Raw genomic sequence first — 21805 nt, 5'->3', positions numbered from 1 at the left:
AGTAGGCCGAACCAGTGACATTTATGATCAACACATGGAGTTTACTCTTGTCAATGCATTGTCATAAATCATATCAGTGCATATAATCTTTAGACCTGAGATAACACAGTTATCTTGTATATGGGTGGTTTGAGTTTGATACTACTTTCATACTTGTACTGTGTATGGGTATATGGGCATGTGTTGGCTCCTACTAGTTATATATGGAGGTAGGTGTTGATCAAGATGGAATCTGTTACCCTAAGTAAATAGCGATAAAATCCTATGTTCATTTAATTATTCTTGATGTTTCAAGTTCCTGGCCAGGATAGATAGATTTAATCAGAAAAGAGTTTCTGATGAGAAAATCATTTTAATCAAGAATTAGAATTAAAAGAGAACATAATATTCATAGCAAATAGAGTTTGAAATAAACCATGACTCCAGCTCGAATTGGGATTTTGTAACAGAGAGATTCTAGTGCATGGTAACATATGATTAAAGGTTCATTTAAGGTATACCTTGTTACTAATTGGGTGGCCATGGCATGCTACGCTAGGTGTTAACCATGGTCTATGAGGTGCCTAAAATGATTTAGAGAAATCATTTATGGTAAGAAAGAGTTCTAATGATATTAAGAGTTAATATCATATCTCATTGCCAATTAGTGATGAGCCTAGTGAGTCACACACATATACAAGTAATCACCAAGTTAAATGTGATTTAATTAATTAGTTAAAGAGTTTAATTAATTAATTAAATAGGTTTGATTTGCAATTAGATTGCAAAGTCCCTAGCATAGCTTAAAACCAAATCTAGGTTATTGGATGTATAGTATAAGTTAAATTTATATTTAAAGTGTTTAAATATGAATTTAATTATGAGAAATTAATTAATAGAGACTAATTAATTAATTTATATTTGATATAAATTGATTAGAAGAGAAGAAATAATTATTTTGGGTTGAAAACTCAAAATTACAACACAAGGGTAATTTAGTCATTTCACAGAGTGACATGTGGCACCATGGAATGGTGACACATGTCACCATATAAACTTACCATTTGTCTTTCAATCGTGTAAGATGATCAAAGTCAAGATTAAACCTAACTTTGACACTTAGCTTAATGTGATTAGGTCAATTAAAATTAAGGTGCAATCAGAAGATGACATGTGGCAAGAGTTTTAAGTGATGACCTAATTATATAATGTGATGTTATGAAAGAATGAAAACACAATCTGATTATTCTCTTATATGTGCTGCCACCTCTAAGCCTTTCTTCCTCTCTTCTTCTTCATCTCTCATCAATTCAAAGAGAGTTGCCCATGTTTTTTTGAATTAAAATTGCTAGAAATTATTTCTAGTATCCAATATACATCAACAACCTCTCTAAAGGCAAATCTCTATTTTCTAATTGGTTGGCAAGGCTTTAGAAGCTGTTCAAGGGGCTGTCATTAGTGATCTTAGTGTGGACAAACTAGAGGGACAATATTTGGGGTTCTAGGTGCTTCCCAAAGGTACCAAACACATCTACAGTGCATCAAAATGTTAGTGCACATGTTCTTGAATTAATCTAGAGTTCTAATGAATAAATTTATTAATTCTAAAATCTTAAATGGCAAATATAGATTCAAATACATATTAAGAGTGTTTTAATATGCAATTGAACATTGAAATCAATAGGTAAATAATGAATCTTGCATGATGCATGAGACCCCAAAAGAAAACTTTTGAATTCAATATTATAATCTAATAATTTTCATGCTTCCACTCCTTCAGGAAGATGACAAGCTTTTTGGGTCAATTTGTCTCTTATGTAGTCATAGTTATCCTATAATAATGTATATTAAATTTTTATGAAGTAATTTTTTCCTCATGCTTAGGTTATGGTGAGGTTAGAATGAGGTCATGCTTACATCAAAATTTTTTATTTCTTTTTCTTTTCTTTTCCCATTTCTATTGCATTTTTTTTCATTATTTTAATTTATTTTATGAGTTTTAATCTTTTTCATTTTAATTGACATTTAGGTCAAAATTCAAAACTAAGGGTGAAATGACCAAAATGCCCTTCATTATGCTTATCGGGTTATAAATTTCCTTTACCGATTGGCTAATTTCTTCAATTTTCTTTGACATTTTTAATGTCATTTATACCTCAATAAACCTTCAATTAAGTCCTAAAAATTATTTCCTATGGTTCCTCACGGGTCTGGGATCGACAACTGTTTTCGCAGTCACTTTTCAGTACGGTCACCCATCGCTGTGACTTCGGCTCATTTAACTCATTTACAATTCTTTTCTTTTATTTTTTCTTAATTTTTCTTGGTCTTTATTTAATCAATTTATAACTCCTCACTCTAGTTTGAGTATAGTTCTAGACATCTTGACTGTCCGAATAGATATTAGTCATCAAAATAATAGAACTATGGACTACCTAAAGTGAGGGCGTTACATAATTATTAAAGTTAAAACTAATATATATCAAAGTTTATCATTAAATTATGAAAATAAAAACTTTAATAAATTTTTTTTTTTTTTCATTTAGCCATTTGAAAATTTTGAGAATCATAAATAGGAAGGTGCGTGGCCATTTGTGTCCCACTCATTTATTAAGTAGAATATTAAAGTTGCCGACTACTATTAAATAAAGAATATATAATAAAAAGCATGCCCTCACGTTCGAAATATTTCTTGAATAATAATAATAATAATAATAATAATAATAATAATAATAATAATAATAATAATAATAATAATAAATTATAATTTAGTATTTAAAATTTAAGAAAAAAATATAATTTAGTATCTATATTTTTAAAATTATATAATTTAATTTATGAGATTGATAAAATTAATAATTTAATCTTTACTATTAGAATTTTAATTAAACTACCATTAATTCTAATAAAAATAATTAAAATACTCTTAATTTTATTTTTAATTTAAAAATAATTTAGTCTCTGATATTTTATTTTATTAATAATTTAGTTCCTGAAATTTAGTTAAACTTACAAATTAATTTTTATAGTTTTAAAATCAAGTAATTTAGTTCTTGAAATTTTAATAAACCTACAAATTAGTATCTACTATTAGAATTACAGTTAATTTTTATTAAATTTATAATTATGGTTAATAAACTTAAAATATTATAAATTCATAAATATATATATGCATATATAATTATTTATATATTATTAAAATAATGATGATATAAATAGAATTTTACAAAATTATAAAAATTTATTTCTTTATAGTTATAATATTTAAAGATTAATTTATAAAATATATAGATATTTTTTAATTAAGCAAATTTTTAAGAACTTAAAATAATTGACAATCTATATATATTTGTAGTTTACCATTATTATTATTATTATTATTATTATTATTATTATTATTAGGTGAATAATGATGTCAACTTATTATTTTCATTGTGAAATTTCTTAATTAAAAAAAAAAACTCTACTTTAATCAATAATTAATGGAAGTTCCTTTCATATGTGTTGTTATGGTGATGGAAATCTAACACCAATCAAATATATAATTTGAATAGACCGCGAAATTAATTTATTTATCTCCTAACTAGCAAATTAAATTGTCATAAAAAAAAAAGCTTACATAAAACTCTATGAAATTTAATTTATTTAAATTACTAAAAATAATATATAATTAAGTGTTATAGTTATTAAAATGAAGATAATATTAATATTTTAAAAATTATTAGGATAATATAATCATTTACTTAGTGAAAGAGTAGTTTTAAAACAAATAAATAAATTATAAGTAAGATATCATTACTTATAACTTTTAACTTATTTTAAGTATTTTTTTAATTTATAAGCTAAATCAAATACTAATTTATTTATAATATTTTATTTATAAGTAGATTTGATTGATTTATAAGCTAAACCAAACACTTCTATAAAACTGAAAATTCAACTAACTAATGAATTAATTATAACATTTTAGTAAAGATAAATACAAACCTTTTGTATAGATTCAGAACTCCACCCGTCTTCAATCCAAAATTCTAACTTAAAAGTTATTTTTAAATAATTTTACTAAACAATTAATTACTAATTTTTAATTTAACTCATAAATTTAAAAATATATTTTAAATTAAAAATTAAAAATAAATAGTCAAACTAAATACTTTCTATACAATCTTTTATGCTTAATGTTTTTATTATATGTGAAATTTTTAGCACTCCCTCTCGAGTGGCACCAAAACAGTACAATCAAATGAGCTTGAAATTGAAGGGATTGAAACAGTACATCCAAACGACCCCGAAAGTGAAATGTAGTTGCACATTCAAATTCTAATACCATATATATTAGAATTTTACAGACAACGCATCCAAACGAGCTTGAAAATGAAATGCAGTTGTACATTCAAATTCTTGATTTTGAATTGAGTGTGAAGGTGAATAATGGGGCAGAGGCTAAAATTAAATTTAAACTTATTTAGACATGATTAATTATTGCTAAAATGTTAAAACTAACTAAATAGTTAGTTAAACTTTCATTCTTATATAATTTTTATGCTTGGTTTTTCCATTTTTTAGAAAAATAACTATTTAATTTTTATATTTTGATGAAATTAGCTATTAGCTTTTGTATTTTATTTTTGTTAAACTATTTAATATTTTTTTTTAATTTTTCTATTAGTCAATAAATTTTAATAACAGACTAACTACTATTTAGTCATTCTATTTTAGTGAAACTAATTATTTGGTCAATGTATTTTGAACAACATTACCATCTAATCTTTTTATTTTAGTGAAATTAATTAGTTGATTCTTATATTTTAAAAACTATATTTTTTAGATGAAAATTAACAAATTTGCTGTGGAAAAAAAATCAAAATTTACATTTTTTTTAATTAATAAAAATATTTTCATTCAATTCTCTACGTATTATTTCTCTATTAGGAACTAATTTTCTTGGATTATCACTTTGATTACTTGAGATGCCTAGAGAATTAATCCAAAAACACTTAAGCAATTTAAAATATATATTAATTCAGATTTAGTCTCCACACAATAAAATTTTTATTTTTCATCTAAGAATATATTTTATAAAATATTATATTTTTCAAAATATAGGAATAAACTAATTAGTTTTACTAAAATAGATGGATTAAATAGTAGTTTGACTAGCATTAAAATTCATTAATTAATAAAAAAATTGATAAAAGAACTAAATAGCCTAATAAATTAAAAATAAAAAAACTAAATGATATATTTTTTAAAATAGAAGGGCTAAGTAATTAATTTTATTAAAATGTAAGGGTTAAATAATAATTTTTTTAAGTAGGAAGAATGTTTATTTTAAATGTGAGATTATTAATAGTATATATATATATATATATATAATTCTCTTTCGGCACAGAAGTCATGTTCATATACATATGTAGAATACTAAACCTATGTCTTGGTGTTGCATTAGCTATTATTTAATTTTTACAATTAAATAAAAACCATATAAATGAATCAATATCTGAAATGTTTTAATTAATAAAAAAAAATATTTGCAAATGTTTTCAATTTTAATTAAAAATTTAATTGTGTATTGATTTAATCATCAACCTCTTTAATGTTTGTCTTAATTTTAATAATCAATTTATTTAATATATATATATATATATATATATATATATATATATATATATATATATATATATATATATATATAAACATATAAAATGCATGCACTCACGTTTAAAATATTTATTGAATAATGCTATGTATAATAAAAATTAGGTAAACTCAAAATTTAATTTAGAAGGATAGTGAAAGATATAAAATTTAAACTTTAAATGTTTTGTATTTAAATTTAGACAGATCGGTGTGTAATATTTAGATTTAAATGTCTTACCTTTAAATTTAGTGAGTCAATAATAAACATAACATTTAGATTTATTTATCTTTTGATATTCACAATTTGAATTTTTTAAATTTTGTTTTTTATTACTTTAAAAAATATAGACCACTCTTTTTTTTTTAATTTAAATGGGTCAATAATTTTTTTTAAAAAATTTTTAGAATGTAAATTTATTAAATTTTTTATTTAATCAAATCAATAAGAAACATCAATATTTTAATTTGGTGAGAAAACTAAAAATGTGTATTTATTAAAGACATGTCCACACTTAATCTACTTTTAACTAAACATTAAAATCTTAAAGGAGCGGTTGAGTCTAGCAACCTCCCTTACTTTTATCACTAATTAATAGAAATCCCTTTCATATGGGATGTTATAGAGATTGAAATCTAACACATCAAAATATAATTTTGATTGACTTATATGATATAATTGAGAGACTTACTCTTATATTCAAGAATAGGCTGAATATACCACAAACCTCTTTTGAAGAATTATAGTAGAATTTAAAAATCACCCGTTAAGAGAGATAGTTGATAAAATTTAAACTCTTCAACTAAATGAAAGCATTGAATAAGTCTTCCCAATTGAATTAAACCTTGTTAAATTATTAATATTTATGTGAACATCAATTTGCCACATATAATACGAATGATCATAGCATTTGAATATTTGTAAAACATATATTTGATATAGTAAATTTAAAATAAAATAAATTAATTTTTTAATATTTACTTAAACATATTTAGTCCATTTATTGAACATGAATTTGTAGTGAAGAACTATATAAAAGTCAAAAATTTATAACATGAGAATGTGGTTTAAAATTTTAATTATATTGATTTAATCATCAACCTTCCTTGCTTTTATTGTACTCAATAGAAGTTCTTTTAATGTGTGATGTTATAGAGATCGAAATTCGATCGTGCACTATACATATACGAAATTAATGTCATCATTCACTAAATTATTATTATTATTATTATTATTATTATTAAGAGTTTAGGTGAGGAGAGGTTTCCTCAGTCCATGTCACGACCCAACCTATGGGCCGGACCGACACTAGCCCTAAGGCCCGTAGTAAGCCTAACTAATCCTCAACCCAATCTTAAGGCCAATTTGGGCTTAATTTCAAGAATTCAACCGGACAGAGTCTGGCCATAAAATTGACCATTCAATCGGGAGTTTTTGACTCGTCCGACCTGAAAACACAATATATAATAAATTGGGGAGCTCAGCTCACCCTCCACATACTCATAATATTATAAAGTCCAATGGGAGCTCATCTCCCTCATCCCATCCAGTCATGCATGCAATTAATATTCTTATAAATTCAGCACAATATTATATTACAGACCCAAATTAATTAAAATACTCCTAACACATGCAAAGTCTAAAATTTAACTCAATTGTACAAAATACATCAAATACTACTAATTGACCTGCGAAGAAGAAGAGCAGGTTAGTCACAACAAGTAATCCTCCTGTAGCCTGGAAAAATAGATGAACAGGAGTGAGCGTTCGACTCAGAGAGTAAAATACTAATTTTAATCACAATTTCTATAGCTAACTAAAGCTAATGCATCCTAAGACATGGAATACAACATCATCATAATTTTCATACAAATCACATCATAGCAGTAAAAAGGCAATTTGGAGTACTCACACACCTAACACTGTTCAAACAATACATATATGGGAGCTGATCTCCTATACAGCTCTCTTAAACCAACCTCTGCTAGCGAGTGTATCTCAAGTCGGACTTTCTCTTAATAAACCAAATGCGGGGTCCCAACGAGTGTTTCTCAAGCCGTGTCTACCCGTCCTGTCCATATCCAATACCATACCACACGCACACTAACACGCGCACATTGCTCCAAATTACAATAAATAACATCCATAGCACTTCATCAATTATGAATGTAATATAAAATGTGTCTAGTATTTAACAACATAGATACATATTTATAAGTGATGCATGGGCATGCTTGAACATATAATAATATCGAAATTATAATTAAAATTAATATTTTACTCACAGACTTAACTAAAGTCACTGCGGCGGTTGGGTGGAGGAGGAAGGCTGTCTCGGCTCACTTGATAATTTTATAGCAATTATTTAATATATTTGACTCAATACATGCCTGGAAAAGACCAAAGACACCCTAGGTCGTACCGAAAATCCGACAGAGTCTCTCCTATACCTAGGACCTGCCCAACCTAAAAAAAGAGTTCAAATTGCACTTCTATATTCACAAGCCACACATCCACAACTCAATTACATCACATGGCCCCTCCTAGGCCCACCCAAACAGTCAACAATCACAATTTGAAAAATTATAATTTACTCCCTACAATTACCCCTTTTGCAAAAACTATCCAAATGAGATCTAAAAATTTTAAAACTTTGCCCCGCAGTCCTTAGCAGTATTATAGAGCTAACACAAAAGGAATTATATTTTTCTAACCTACCACGAATATTTTATAGATTTTTAATCAAAATCAAGCACTAGATAATTAAGAAAAATAAGGGTTCGGGTTTACTTATGCCAATTCTGACCCTGGAGATGCGTCCAGGACGTCTGAAAATAGTGGGGTAGCCTATAATCTTGACTCAATTCGGAGACTTTTTCGGTAGCCTGTCTGCCGGGCCCAAAATTATAGATTCGAACAACTGTTTAATTTACGCTAATTGAAGGTACTTAGGCAAAACTCACAACACGGGAGTTAGTATATAATTTTTACGGAATTTTCTAAACTCATTTAATGCTCAGAAAAATATTGTGAAGTTCGTGGGACCCACCAAAAAATGATGTCGAAAAAATTTGAAATGGGTATTGCCACAAAGCTCTCAACGAGTGGAGCACTCTAGTACTCTCAGATTTTTGGTGGGGTTTACAATTTTTGAGAAATCTAACCCGAAAGTCAAAATGGGCTAAAATTTCCTAGATAAAAATTAAGCAAATGTATCGATGGATTTTGGTGTTCTTGGTGTCTATGGAAAGCTCTCGAGGTAGAGATGGGTTTTGGTACAAGACCCGGTCTAATCGATGGCCGGATCAGCCAGATTTTGGCCAAGAAGACGAAGCGCCGTGTGCGCACAGGGGTGGGTTTCGTGCAACTTTTCCGGTGGCCTAAAGGCTTGCCGGGGGCGGGGGGAGGTGCACTGGCGAGCTGGGGAGATTGGGGCGGTGGCTGGCCGGCGAAGGCCAAAGGGAGAAGAGAGAAAATGAGGAGAGAAGGGGAGAGGTTGGGAAGCGCGGGTGAAGGGGAAAGGAAAAGGGAAAGGGTCGGTCTAATTCGACTGGTCCGACCCTATCCGGTTCGATTCAGTCGGTCCGATTCATGATACAAAAATTTAAATTTTTACTCTGTATTGGGACCGAAAACGAGGCCCAAAAATTCTGAAAAAATTCTAGAAAACTCAAAAAAATTCGTAGAGTCCAAATATATTTTTAGTTTTTACCACGTAGTCTTTAAATTAATTTTTAAAAATCATCAAAGTTTTATATTTTTGGAGAATCAAACCTGATTTCTAAAATCCGAAAAATTTCAAATAATTTTTCAAAATTTAAATAAAATAAAATGTTAATATTTACCCATAAAATAATTACTTTAAAAATTAGGGGTATTACAGTCCAAGAAGAGACAGAATAATTAAATTATTTATTAAGTAATTTAACCAAAATAATTAATTATTTATTTTTAATTTAACTCATAAATTAAAAAATAAATTTTAAATCAAAAGTTAAAAGTGAGGAAACAAACCAACATTCTCTATACAGCCTTTTATGCTTAGTGTTTTTATTATATGTTACTTTTTTAACACTCCCTCTGAAATAGTACTACCCTTGAGTGAAAACAAAAAGTGAGGCTGAGTGTTTCGGTGTGGCTCTGGTTAAGGTCCGTGAGTGAGTCGAGCATGCCCAAGGATTAGTCTTTCAGGATCCCACATCGATTATATACAGCATGCATGTGTGGTTTATATGAAAATAAAAACTTTATTAAAATTGTCATAATTTTAATAAGAGTTCATTCCCGTCATTGAATAGAGTCGCAAGGTATTTTGCGGTTGCCTGGATGAGCACTCACCGAAGTGGAAAAGAGTGAGGAGTCGCCACTTTAATTTTGAGGGAAATTAAAGAAAACTATTTATGAAAATAAATTAAAATGAAACCACATCAAAAACAGAGATTCTAGGTTCGGGGTCCGTAAACGGGTGGGGAAGGTGTTAGGCACCCCACCTCGTCCCTCAATGAGGGTGAGCAGATTTAACCTTACGCTCTTTATTAAAATCGATAGTTAAGGGGGGGGGGGGTTAGGATGAAGATGTTAATCCCTTTGATAAAAGGGAATATTTGATTTTTCACTAATTCGGGTTACCCAGATACGTAAATAAATGAGACGACTTTTAGTGAGTTGGTGTTGCGTATCAGTTCTATTTAGAGGGTTACTTTGCGTATTGTGCTGTCTTAGTTTAAATTTGAGAAAAACCGGGTAAAAGCTTTTCCGTTCTCTGGGGATACTCTATTTAAAGTTTGAATGATGGATCTCGAATAAGAACTCTCCTCCGATCTCCACATATTTATTAAAATTTTGGTTGAGAATCGGATAAGAACTCTCCTCCGATCTCTTTAAATGATTATTAAAAGTTTTGATTGAAGATCGGATAAGAACTCTCCTCCGATCTTTTTTTTTAATATTTATTAAAACTTTTAATTGAGAATCGGATAAGAACTCTCATCCGATCTCTTTAAATGATTATTAAAAATTTTGATTAAAGATTGGATAAGAACTCTCCTCCGGTCTTTTTTTAAAATATTTATTAAAACTTTTAATTGAGAATCGGATAAGAACTCTCCTCCGATCTCTTTAATATTTATTAAAATTTTTAATTGAGAATCGGATAAGAACTCTCCTCCGATCTCTTTTAATATGCCATTTTAGAGTTTTGATAAAGGATCTCGGATAAGAACTCTCCTCCGATCTCCTATTTGGTTTGGATGAGGATCAGGTAAGGACTCTCCCCCGACCTCTTGAACTTTAATTATGTTCGTATCGCGCAAGGAGCTTAGGCTAAGGGTTCTGGCATCCGAAGACACTGAGAACCCGGATTAAGCTTCTTTTAACTCATCGGTACCTTATGACTAGATAGGGGAAACCAGACTTAATTTTTACCGATCTCCTATGTGGTCGCCTTACCAGTACCTTTCGGCAAGCCATATTTGCTCTATTTCATTTGCTAGTCTGAAATTCGATATTACTCTGACTCCCCACCTTACCCAGTCACCTTCTTGAGCTAGTCTAGTGGCTCGTCTTTATTATTTCCTCTGATTTATTATTCGAACTTTTATTTAAAGAAACTCTTGTGTTAAGATACAGTTGCCAACATTTTATCAAACTACCCATACGCTACCCGTAACCAGAACACCTACATTAAGAGATAATAAAAGACCAAGAACAAATAAATAACATGAACTGATGTATCAAAAGATAAACTCAAGAGAATAACCACCTACGTGGGACCTTCTAACATAGACAAACTTTAACGAAAATTACGAGCATAAAAAAAAAAAAAAAGAAAATAGAGACAACATTGAATAGGACAACGGTTCAGACACTCACCTATAGGAAGTTGAACCTATTGAACTAACTATGGAATCACGAATGTTGCAGAGTTGCGTGTTAATAATCTGGGGACTAATGTTTGCCTCGGAATGAAGAATACCAAGTTAAAATGTAATCGAACCGGAATGACAATGAATGAGATTGAGCTCGGAAAATAAAAGTGGATATAAAAGTGATGAAAACAGAACTGGAACTAAGAAAGGATATCACAAAGTAATGAATGAACTGAAAATGGAGAGTTTCAGTATTCAATACTTCTTCAAAGAAAATACTTTAGAAAACTGATTTCTGAAGTTTTTTCTATTTTTGAAAGCTTAAAAATAGCAGAGTAGCAAAACTGAATTAAGTTTCAGAGCCTCTCCACTATAGTCACCACCCTTTTCTTCCTTTTTTCCTCCTTTTTTCAACAGTTTTCATGCAGGTATTTATAGGGACCAGGTGCTCCCAATGAAAGGTCAGGATTTTCTTTGAGAGAGATGGAAGGTTTGGATTTTAAAGGACATGATCTGATGCTTGGGAATTAAAAAGAATCAGAATGAACGGCTGAGATCCTCTTCAGAATATTTGTCCTTTCTCTTTTCTAATCTGACGGCTTGAAATTTTCTTGTCAAGGGCGATCCGAGGGCTGGGAATAAAAAGTGCCGGTCTTGTCGCCTTCTTCTTTGATCCAAGGGCTCCGGGCTTGTCCTTACAAGTAAGATCAACGGTGGAGATTGAGATGTACAGGATTTTCATGACATACTCTGGCACCTGTCAGCAATGTGGGCGATTCTGCAAATGAGGCATGCGGTGGAGATTTGATCTCGTCTGCAACGCTTTAACTACCTCGGCTCTGATTATGACGACAGTTATTGGAAGAAGTCTTATTCTCTTTGCTTTCCGATCTCCCCTCCCTTCCAATCTTTCTAATACGATCCTTTTCCGATCTCTCATGCCGGGCCCCTCTCCGATCTTTCCCGCTCTAAAGTCTTCTCCTTTGTCCGGGCTTATTCAGTCAAGGCATTTATTCCTTCAGTTTTCGAGGCGTCCGCTTCGTTTTCTGCTAGCAATAAATGCTCAGACCTTCTCTATATATACCTTCAACGGGAAATCCTTCTGCATTTCATTTTCTCCTCTTTCTTTCTCACTTTTCCTGTTCTAGCTACTCCGACAACAATCCCGGCCATGATGGCTGCTTTTGATCTTTTTCCGGTTGTTCACCTTGTTCACCGACTGAAAATTTTCGACCCCGGTGATCAGAAAATCACTATGGCCATATTTGATGACAGTGAGAGAACCGGACTAATTTACCAATCCAGATCGAGAATATCGATCGTGTCAATCTCGAGTCAGTCGACTGATATAATCGGCGAACTGATTTCGGGAGAGAAGACTGCTAATTTCCCTCCTATTATTGGTGACTGCCCTTCGAAGTTCATTTGGCTTCTCACCACATTGGGTGTCCCGACAGCGGCTCGGTTCGGAGCGATAACATTGACGATGACCTCTCTTATCCTCATGAGAGTCATAGTCCCCCCCATCTGAGCTGTACATCTATCCGATGTCGATGGCCGATCTCCTGATCAAACACATCTTTTGATACAGCCACGAGACTAGGCTTTGACATAGGGCTTTACTAGATAGGATCTACTGCCGATTTCTAGAGATCGCCCAAATGATGTAATCTGACCTTTAATGTAATCCGATCTCTTAAGATCGCCCAAATGATGTAATCCGACCTTTTGTGTAATCCGATCTCTTGAGATCGCCCAAATGATATAATCCAACCTTTTGAAAATGAGATCTTATTTTGATAATTATCATTTTATTGTTATTGCATTAATTACTTTTCGATCTCTAATGTGCATATCCGATCCTATTCCTAACTGAATATCACTTAATCGATCTATAATTCTGAACATCTACTTTAATTCGCCGATCTTTAACTAGCCGATCTCCTCCTATTTATTTAATGAGTTTCTGGAATGTTCTTGTGACGTGTCAGAAAAGCTGGCGAATTTCGCTGACCGATGCATCGCTTGGGATACCTTGAGCATCGAATGCTCAGACGGGTATAAATAGGGGAAGGGACAGCCAGTTGCTCCCTTATGTCATTTTCAGCACCTTGCGAGCGATTCCAAAATTCTCTCTTTTCTTCAAGTTGTTCCGACACCGATCACACTCCGGTAAGGGTTTTGATCTTTTCTTTAGTTAAATTTCTCTCTTTTCTTTGAAAATGAACGGTGCCGAGGGTCAGAGAGCGACGAGCCCCCCTTCCGTTCATGTTTCATGGTCGTCTAATGAAGTTGAGGTGGTCGGACCAAGCGGGCGATCTGAACCTCCAACATCCTCCGTTCCATCCCGTGGTCAAGTGGGACCCTCGAGGCAAACGCATTCTTCAGGGAGAGAAAGCCTTCCTGTGGACGAGCTACCGTCAATCCTTCAAGAAATCGATCTGCAGTCGTTTAGCCAAGAATATAACCTTCGGCCCGATTCATACGAACTTATCAGGTGTCATGGCAATCTCCGAGCTGATCACTTCTTCGAGGAAAGTGATATGATCATGGTATACGAAGAACAATTAAAAGCCGGGCTGTGGTTTCCTTTTGATGACTTCTTCAAGGAAGTTCTGAAATTCCACCAAGTCTGCATAGCTCAAGTTCACCCGAACTCATGGCGGATCCTGGTAGCCTTCAGAGGTCTCTGCCGAGCTAAGGGACTCAGTCCTACAGCGAAGGTGTTCGCCGAGCTACATAGGCTGACTCGTCGAAAGGACGATGAATACTGGTTCTTTTAGGAGAAACCACATTGTGGGCTTTTTACCGACCTGCCTTCCTCCCTGAAGAATTGGAAGAATCGCTTTTTTATTCTGAGGAGCAAGGTTCCGAGCAGTTTTGAGGGTTTCCCGCGTAGCTGGCTGCATCAGGGCCCATTACTTCCGAAGCGCATCACCCTGAATAGGGAAGAGGGCATAATGGTGATGGAGTTGAAAGATCAAAGCGCCACTCGAAATTCTTCATTTAGATGCGGTGGCGAATCGCATCATTGGACAATGCAACTGATTACCGGCGAAGAACGCGGGCTTCAGCTCTCTGACCTTGGCCTCGGTACTTTATATATCTCTGACCTTTGGGCCTTAGCAAACTCACTGACTTATTCTTTGTGCAGGCATGGCGGGTAGCGAGGCTTCCAAAGAGAGTCGAAAGCGGAAGAGAGAGGTCTCCATAAAGGTGTGGGAGATGAAACGCGCCGAGGCTTCTCAGACACCCAGACATGACTCAGTAGAGATGCAGGGAGGCTCATCTCGACCCTCGGGACCGCCGATCCCTGAAGTAGAAGTGATCCGGTCTCCTCCTCGTCAAGAAGAGCCGCCACCACCCCCTCCAGTTGCTTCGAGTGCGGAAGGGGGTCCTTCCCAACCTACCTCGAGGACCCTCTCCCGCGGTGCTCAAGTACTGATCCATTCACTGGAGAAGAACCGAACTGTTCGGGAGAATCCGGGTTTGGCTAAGGTTTTGGGGGCCTCCATCTCCTTTCGAGAGGATCGGGATAGGCTAACCCCGAACAGTCTCGATGATATCCTGACCCAAACTATGAGCCTGAGTGTGGAGAGTTTGGTGAACCAACACATTGTCCAGGAGAAGGCTCACCGCTTGAGGCAGGAGATCGAGAAGCTGGGTCAGGAAGCCACTTCCCTCCGATCCCAACTTTCATCCGCCCAAAACTACATAGCTGAAATTGAGGGGCAGATGAAATTCTACGAGGATAAACTGGCCGAGCAAGCTCATGTTCTTGAAGAGGTTCGAGCGCTCCGAGCAGCTGATGTTGCTCGCCTCACTGAGGAACTCAAAGCAAAAGAAGAAGAGGCAGTGACAAGGGAGGCCGGCGCTTATATGAACGCCCATGGGGATCTCTTAGCCGAGCTCAGGAAGCGTTATCCCGAGGAAGACTTTTCCTGGATGGTGGACCTGGCTCCCCAAGACGAAGAGGATAGCGAGGAGGAGGCTGAAGGTGATAGAGGGGGTGAACAAAATGTAGAACAGGCTGGGGGTGATTCTCCAGCCGAATGACTTGTATATATTTTAATTTGAAATGAAATGAAGTTCCTTTTTTGTTCCATGACTGGATGAGATCGGAAAGTATCTAAGTTGCATAAGCACCTGATTGTCTGAACATATTAGAATAACTTGAATGCAATTATTAATCTATGTATGAGAGATCGGTAAAACATTGTAAGCATGAGATCGGCCTAAACCGAGAACAAACACTGAACGGAACTTTAGATTATTAAAATTAGAAACCTGATATGAACACTTAAGATCGGAAGCACCATTAAGCCGGATTAAAACCTTAACTTTATTGAACAACTATCTACAATATTTATGAAAGGAGGATCGGATGGCATGAAGACCTGATGTTGGTTCAATTTCGTTTGACAAGAGATCGGATGTGTGATTGACTGGCCAGGAAACTTGGTAATTGATTTGAGAGATCGGTAAGGATTTAAATGACATGGAGACTTAGTACTGGTTCAATTCTTTTTATAAAGAGAGATCGGAAATGTGATTAGTTGGCAAAGAGACTTGACTTTGGTTTGATCCCAAGGAAGAGAGATCGGAAATGAATTGAATGACAAGGAGGCTCGGTGCTGGGGGTCGATTTCAAGGTCTATTGATTTCGAAGATCGGCCAAAATATGGTGTCGACAAATAGTACTAAAACAGTACAATCAAATGAGCATGAAATTGAAGGTATTGGAACAGTACATCCAAACAAGCCTAAAACTGAAATGCAGCTGTACATCCAAATTCTAATACCATATATATTAGAATTTTGAAGACAACGCATCCATACGAGTCCGAAAATGAAATGCAATTGTACATCCAAACTCTAATAGCATATTTAAAATTTGAATTGAATGTTTGGGTGAATAATTGGGCTGGAGGCTAAAATTAAATTTAGACTTTATTTAGACCGCATCGCTAAAATGTTAAAATTAACTAATTAATTAATTAAACTTTCACTCTTATATACTCTTTATACTTAGTGTTTCCAATTTTTTTGAGAAAATAACTATTTAGTCTTTGTATTTTAATAAAACTAATTACTCAATCCTGTATTTTAAAAAATACATTATTTAGTCACTGTATTTTACTTTCATTAAATTACTTAGTCTCTCCTTTAATTTTTATGTTGGTAAATCGATTTTAATAACAAACTAACTACTATTTAGTCATTCTATTATTTTCATTTAATTCTCTAGGTATCATTTTTGTGTTTTATCTATTGGGAACTATTTTTTTTATATTATCACTTTGATTACTTGTGATGTCCAAAGAATTACATAAAAAATACTTGAACAATTTAAAAAATATATATTAATTCAGAGTTAGTATCCACACAACAAAATTTCTATTTTTAATTTAGGAATATGTTTTTAAAATATTAGAGATAAACTAATTAGTTTCATTAAAATAGAGAGGCCAATAGTAGTTTAACTAATACTAAATTTCATTAACTAATGAAAAAATTTACAGAGAAATTAAACATTTTAATGAACTGAAAATAAAGAGAATAAATAGTATATTTTTAAAAATAAAAGGACTAAATAATTAATTTTATTAAAATATAAAGATTAAATAATAATTTTTCTTTATTTTTTTAGTAGAAAGAATGTTTATATTAGATGTGAGATTCTTAATAGTGTATATATTTATAAAATAGTAAGCCTATGTTTTGGTGTTATATTAGCTATTATTTAATATTTACAATTAAATAAAAGCCATATAAATAAATCAATATCTGAATTGCTTTAATGAATTAAAAAAAAACTTTGCAAATATTTTCAATTTTAATTACAAATTTAATTGTATATTAATTTAATCATCAACCTCTTTAATGTTTGTCTTAATTTTAATAATCAATTTATTTAATATATATATGTTAAAAACATGTAAAAAGCATGCACTCGCGTTTAAAATATTTATTGACTAATGCTATGTATAATAAAAATTAGGTAAACTCAACATTTAATTTGCAAGGATAGTGAAAGATATAAAATTTAAACTTTAAATGTTTTGTATTTAAATTTAGACAGATCAGTATGTAATATTCATATTTAAATGTCTTACCTTTAAATTTAGAGAGCCAATAATAAACATAAAATATAAATTTATTTATCTTTTGATATTCACAATTTGAATTTTTTTAAATTTATTTTTTAATACTTTAAAAAATGTAGACCACTCTTTTTTTTAATTTAAATGGGTCAATAATTTTTTTTTTAATTTTTAGAATGTAAATTTATTAAATTTTTTATTTAATCAAATCAATAAGAAACATCAATATTTTAAATTTGGTGAGAAAACTAAACATGTGTATTTATTAAAGACATGTCCACACTTAATCTATTTTTAACTAAACATTAAAATCTTAAAGGAGTGGTTGAGTCTGGCAATCTCCCTTACTTTTATCAGTAATTAATAGAGATCCCTTTCACATGGGATGTTTTATAGAGATTCAAATCTAACACATCAAAATATAATTTGGATTGACTTATATGATATAATTGAGAGACTTATTGTTATATTCGAGAATAGACAAGACATACCACCAACCTCTTTTAAAGAATTATAGTATAATTTAAAAATCACCCATTAAAAGAGATAGTTGATAAGATTTAAACTCTTCAACTTAATGAAAGCATTGAATAAATCTTTCCAACTGAATTAAACCTTGTTGACTCTAAATTATTAGTATTTATGTGAACATCAATTTGCCACATATAATACAAATGATCATAGCATTTGAGTATTTGTAAAACATAAATATATTTTGTATAGTAAATTAAAAATCAAATAAATTAATTTTTTATTGATTATAATTTTTTAATATTTAGTTAACATATTTAGTCCATTTATTGAACATGAATTTGTAGCTATACAAAAGTCAAAAATTTATAACATGAGAATGTGATTTAAAAAATATTACAATTAAATATTAGAAAATCTTATAAAATTGTAAATTTTTTTTTTTTGTGACTATATTATAAGTGCATAAATAACTATGGACAAAAATTGACAACTTAAGGAGATAATTTAAATTATTGGTTTATATATCATATGATATTTTTATTTTTAATGATTTAATCCTTGAATTGGGGTTGAGTGCATGGATTATAGTTGACTAGCGGTGAATTTTAATAGAATGATTATTTTGTTAAAAAAGTATAAATCAAAGGCTAACTTATTTTCTATAAAAAAAAAAAGGAATTAAACTGTGATTTTTGTAATAATTTAGTGACTAAATTATAAAATACTAAAACTTCAATCAAAATTAAATAAAAAAAAAAGATAAATACAATTTGCTTTATATTTAGTCACTTTCAATTTTAAATACAAGCTACCTACTATTTTTTTTTATTATTAAATTCAATGAAGGCACAGTGACCAAATAACGACTAGTGGACCACACACACCTTCCTCTTAATAATCTCAATGGGTATAAAAGGAAAATTTAAATTCGAAACTTCTCCATTTTATATATTTTTAATGTAAAAAAATACTAATTAAATTATTTTCTGATTAACGGCAGTAAATTATTAGAAATAAAATGTAAAAGAAAGACATATACATGTCCATTCATTTTTATTATTTTTTGTATTATAACTAAAGGCATTTCATCAACATTAATTTTTAATAACAACAAAGTTTGCAAAAAATTACAATCTAGTAAAATTATTTTTTTTTTGAAATTTTGAATTAAAAATTTTATTATAATTTGATGTCAAATATGTGCGTGTATATATACAGGGCGGACATAGGAATATAATATTTTATATTACTGATACAATATTAATAATAAATAAATAAATCTTAATAAGTGGAATGTTGCGGTTATTAAAAAAAGTCATTTAAATAATTATATAATTAATAAAAATTTGTAAATTGCTTTTATTTTAATCAATAACCAGCCATTGTTTATTTTGCATAAAACATATATTTTATTAATTTTAAATTAAAAAAAAAACTTAAAAAAGACACATTTCTCACCTAGGTTAACATATTCACTCTATACTCAACATAAAACCTAAAATATTAAGTGAAAAAAATCTAACACAAGCACATCAAAATACAAAATTATACATAAAAAACTTTTTTTTATCATCTCCCATTATCCTTTTTTATTTTCTTTATATATATATATATATATATATATATATATATTATTTTTTTTATTTTTACAACATTCTAAATAAATATTAACATCTTGTAATATTTAATTATTATTATTTTATTCATTTTTAAAATATTTTTTTAACGTAAATTTCATTCATTTATTATTATTATTATTATTATTATTATTATTATTATTATTATTATTATTATTATTATTATTTGAGTTTAACTATTTAAAAAAAATTGAGAGGGCCAAGTTTCACTTATATACCCTCAATTCAATAAAAATCACTATAATGTATTTAATTAAAAAAAATTAAGGGGCCAGAGCCCCTAAATTGCTGTGCATCCGCCCATTTATATATATATATATATATATTATTTGAGTTTAATTATTTAAAAAAAATTGAGGGGCCAAGTTTCACTTATATACCCTCAATTCAATAAAAATCACTATAATGTATTTAATTAAAAAAAAATTAAGGGGTCAGGGCCCCTACATTGCTGTGCATCCTCTTTCTCTCTCTCTCTATATATATATATATATTGGCAAGAATCACATTTTATAAGTGGAGATTGAAGGTCTAAAATTAAGATTTGATTGGGAGTACGCACTCATTTTAATTGTGTTTCCCATGAAACTTACTTTTCTTAAAAATATTTATATTATATGTAAATGTGAGAATGAGAGGAACATTAGTTTTGTTAAAAATACTCTCTATTTTTCAAATTAAATATAATTATATTTTTATTAATTAATTTAATTTTAATATTTAAATAAATTTAAAATTTTTAATTTTATAACCTATATAAATTTAAAATTCTTAATTATACTTATATTATAAATTTAATTAAATATAAAATTTTATAAAAAGTAATTAGCTAAAATAAAAAAATTAATAAGTAAAAAAAATAAAAATATAATTAATTTATAATTAAGAAAAAAGGCAACGTCAAAGTAAAAGAGAAAAAATATTATCATAACTTGATTAAAATATAAATCTTTAACTAAGTTGAATTCTATTTAATAATTAATTTTTTATGCATACATAATGGAAAATTTTGTAAATGATATTAATTAATTAATTGAATATAAATCCTTCATTAAGTTGAATTCTATTTAACAATTAATTTTTTATATATAAATCATAGAAAATTTTGCAAACAACATTAATTAATTAATTAATTAATTAATTAATTAATTAATTAAACTATAAATTTAACTAATAAAAAAGTATTTATAATGACAAATATAAGAATTCATGGCTTTACTATCGCTAATTCACATTATGGCATCACTAATAACTTAGCCATAGCATTTTCGCCGCTAATACATTTTGTAAGAAGGGACAATCTGTACTGTTTTATCGCTAATAATTTTTAGTGACGACAAATTTATCACTAAATCTATAAATAATTTCAATTCAAAATATTACGATACTTAATATAAAATAATATTTTAATAATAATTCTACTTATATGAAAAATCATATTATAATTTCTAATATAATAATCCTATCATTTCAACCCTATAAATATTATTAAATCGTTAAAAATTATTTAATTTAATAAAATAAGTAAATACCTTAAACATCAATTCTCACTTCCACTAATTTATTTTTTTTAATTAGTTTTAAAATTTTACAAACTATTAGGAACCCGCTTGCTCATTGTGATACCAAAACAATGATAATTATGATAAACGAATAAAAAATAATTTTGTTTTAATTTATTATATCTAGCTATCAAATATATTCTTATTTTTTCATGAGATTATATATATATATATATATAGTTTTCATATATGTTTTATCTGAAACTAATAGAGAATAAGTTAGATTATGAAAGTAGTGACTCAAATTTAAATATGCTAAATGAATGATGTGTCTTTAATCACTGGATCAAATTAGGCTAAATGAAAACTATTACTCACTTGTTTGAAGGTTAATGGGCAATTTGTTTATCTTACAATTCCCAATAATGTTAAGCCTAGTTCCTCTCTAAATTCTCTCTCTTCTTTTTATTTTTCTTCTCCTATGAGCTCTTTGAGGTGACTACTGATGATTATTTTTATTAGTGATTATCCTTTCATTTTTCTTTTTGCGTTTTTTTATATTTATTTTGTATTTTTCTTAATAATATCTATATCTTTATTATTT

This window comes from Hevea brasiliensis, chromosome 3 (genome assembly GCF_030052815.1).
Source record: "Hevea brasiliensis isolate MT/VB/25A 57/8 chromosome 3, ASM3005281v1, whole genome shotgun sequence".
In the NCBI taxonomy this organism is placed as follows: Eukaryota; Viridiplantae; Streptophyta; class Magnoliopsida; order Malpighiales; family Euphorbiaceae; genus Hevea; species Hevea brasiliensis.
Note: the sequence above shows the minus strand (reverse complement) of the source record.